Raw genomic sequence first — 3,627 nt, forward strand, 5'->3', positions numbered from 1 at the left:
CCCGCCTCCTCCGCCGCTACCCGCAGCCGTGCCGCTTTTCGATGCCTCGCTCGTACTGGAAAAAACAAATAGAATCAAATCTAGTCGTCTTACAATCCAAGAAGTATTCCTTGAAAGCCAGCTGAACTTACAAGTTAGAATATGATGATCTGGCGCTGCCGAGAGACGAGGGCGCGGCCCCGAGGCCGGGCGGGGGCGCGTCGTCGCCGGCGCAGGGCGGGCGCGCGGCCGCACTCAGCATGTAGTTGGTCGACTCACTGAAACAGTTGTTGGACAGCCTGCTTCAAATTATATTACTGCCTCGAGTGGGCCCATGAGAGCCGGCGGAATACGCACGTTGACCCTACCACCTACTTAATATTTCCAGTAATTATTTGATAAGTAAAAGTCTTAAGATTACTATGTTATTTAAATAATAATCTCGATGGAACAGGCATGACTTTCATGTGGTAATCAGTTGATTCGACGCCTATATAACTATTTCGATGACGTCACCAGACGCGGAAATGTATTAGTTGAGTAAGAATAACATTAGGCTCGTTGTATAAACGGCTGATGAGTAAACCATAAGATTGTACAGAGAAAAGTTACCATAATAATAGTTGAACTATGCGTGTAAAGGAATTTAGTCTAATAGTTGATACAGAGTATCTAAATAACTCTATTTAATTATATAACATTATATAGACATTTTAAATGGCGACAATTCTTAGAGATGAACATTAATATGTCGTTTGGAATTTAATCTTTTTGCAAAATAGTTTACTATATGTGTAAAATAAAGACAAAGACCTCTTTATCGACCTTGACAATGCTCATGACCACTGTAACATTGAAAAGATTACATTATCCATGTTTTTGTTAGCGAATTTTGCACAGAAGCCATGAATGTAATTGATCTTTATAGCTTAACTGATAACCTTTGACAATACGAATATAGTTTATTATTAATTTTATAAATTAATGAGGTAGACATATACAATACACGTTTTCTGTTTCGTATAAGGAATAGGATATTTATTAGGTGAGTTATGGCTATCAGCCATTATAATAAATTGGTAGACGACAATTTTAATTTTCAGTATTCTCTCTATATGTGACAAAATTTAAAGTTATTCATAGACTAGAACCAATAAAATAGAGAAAATATGGCAAGTTAATGAAAAATGTAAAGTAATATTTTTTAAATGTTACTAAAATATACATTTAAACATCTATTTCTACTCCCTTTTTTTAATTCAGCGGAGAGTCGCGGGCGAAAGCTAGTGTTCACATAAAAGAGTTAGTGTTTTGTCCATGAATCACAGTACGTTAAGATTATTGAACTATTATTGCGTGTTAACAAAGGTCATGATAAAACCCAAGAGACTGCAATGTAAACATAGGAGTCGACATGGTGTTATCTCAACCATAATGGGTACAGAGTATAGTTAATAAATTAATTTTTACATTTACAAACAAACGATAAAAACGCTGTAAGATATCCCTTAATAACATATTATTAATGATTTATTGACATTATAATAAATGCAGTCTTGACTTTTATAAATCGAGTTAAAAAGTTGACGAGTTACTACAGTTGTTTTAATTAGGGTTCTTAAAACATTTATTTTGCACTAGCTTTTGCTTGCGACTCAACTGCAAGTAGCCTATGTGTTCTTCCAGACTACCCACTACATCTATGCCAAATTGTAACGAAATCCGTTCAGCTGTATAGGCTACAAACTCTAACAAACATCCATCCATCTAAACTTTCGCATTTACAATATTAGTATGATTAAATATTTATATTTGGGTACACTTGGCAACATATCTAATCACTACGAGTCTGCTGTATATTTCTGCATATCCATCTTTTTTACCGTATTAATTATTATTTAACAAGTAGATCGAGTATAAGACAATACATTATGGTTTATCTTTACGAATGTTGTTTTTTGTTCTATTTATCAAGTTTGTGTTATTGTGACGTATTTTTTAAAGTGTTTGTAATGTTACAATATGATAAAACAACATCAAGAATTGTGAAACTTTGACAATAAATAATTTTCTCAGCTATGATTGTTAAAAATAATAAATGTTTGTATGTTGGTTTCTCTTTTCTTTTTTAAAATATAACCGCTTTCATGTTTAAATTACCAAGATGCAACTTTTACAAAATGCATTTCTATGTGTAATGTTCGCTATCTACAATAATAAATTTTACTTTGGCTAAAAGTATACAAATATCTCTATATATTTATACTTGCTGTTGTTCGCGACTTCGTCCACGTGAAATTAACAAATCACAAAATTTATAGCCTATTTTACTCACAGATAAATTACCTTTTTAATGGTGAAAGAATTTTTAAAATCAACCCAGTAGTGTTTGAGATATATACGTACATACATAACACAATCCTTTCCTCTTTATAACATTAGTGTAGATTATTAAAACCTAGCTTTCTCCCGCGACTCCGTCCGCGTGGAATGACAAAAAACAAAATCAAGTAGCCTACGTGTTCTTCCAGACTATCCTCCACATCCGTACCAAATAACATCGAGATCCGCTAAGCCGTTTAGGCTACAAACTCTAACAAGCATCCATCCATCTAAACTTTCACATTTATAATATTAATTAGAAGTTAGATGTTACAGATATGTGTTCTATTTACTTAAATAAACTATACACGACTGCACTAACATGGCGATATTGACCTTACAACTAAACGAAGGTGTACTAAGTAATAAGGTCATAAAATTACTCCATCTACGGAAAGTGGCCTTGTTTTAGTATGCTCCTTTCCAAACGGAGCAAAAATAATTCTACATTTGATTACACAAACAAAGTTATGTTGTCCTGGTACTTAATTATAATAAATAGAAATAAGATTTTACTGATTATATGTCAATATCGGTAAAGCAATGATTGAGACATGCAAATACGTAGTGCAATGATAAAACTTAATTTATGATGTGACCCCATTTCGTATTAGGTATCAAAGTTCAGAAACATCAAAGTTATATCATATTTACAGACATTGAGATCAACGTTGATTGTAGCTAATTTAACCGATGGCGTAAATAAATCAGACCACTGAATAAAAGTGTATCGTCTTGTAGAAACGCCAAATGTTAGTATCAGTAACTTTACGCGTATCGTAATACCAGGTGTTTCCTTTTTTGTAGGTAAGTAACTGGGAGTAAAGAAGCATACCTATTAATATTCAAAATAAAAGTCATCTAAAGTCATTACCTTAATGATTAATACCAAATATGTGTATCGCCTACGTCGTTGCATCTAAATGTATTTAAATTATGACGATAGAAACGATAGGAAAGATATTATTGTTAGCAATACCCCTTTTTTCGATTTCCTTTCTATTCTTTTTTCCATCTATACCTATCCCTCAAATAAAGTCATCTGTAACTCTTGAGAGTTATAGATTTACTAATATTCAACCAGGCTTTCTCCTTTTATACCTCCTATTTATATAAAAAAGCGTTGCGTCACCTGGCGGTCCTCATGCGAAGCGCTGCGCAGTTCTCCTTGCACTTGTAGGCGAGGACCTGCTTGATGCGGCTGACCTCGACGTCGGGGAATTGCCGGCTGACGTAGGAGATGAGGGCGTGCACGCGGCGGCGGTC

The 3,627-nt window shown here is 34.3% G+C and overlaps 1 long non-coding RNA gene across 1 annotated transcript; it reads right to left on the minus strand.

Moving 5' to 3' along the window:
* Window positions 1-40: 40 nt before the first annotated feature.
* On the minus strand, window positions 41-3,621 carry LOC106109350. Its single transcript, XR_001226003.1, has 3 exons — window positions 3,494-3,621; window positions 132-278; window positions 41-55 (listed from the first exon to the last, which is right to left on the minus strand). It is a non-coding gene; the product is annotated as an uncharacterized LOC106109350 (long non-coding RNA).
* Between the last annotated feature and the right edge of the window lie 6 nt (window positions 3,622-3,627).

This window comes from Papilio polytes, unplaced genomic scaffold, assembly GCF_000836215.1.
Source record: "Papilio polytes unplaced genomic scaffold, Ppol_1.0 DF821289.1, whole genome shotgun sequence".
Lineage (NCBI taxonomy): Eukaryota > Metazoa > Arthropoda > Insecta > Lepidoptera > Papilionidae > Papilio > Papilio polytes.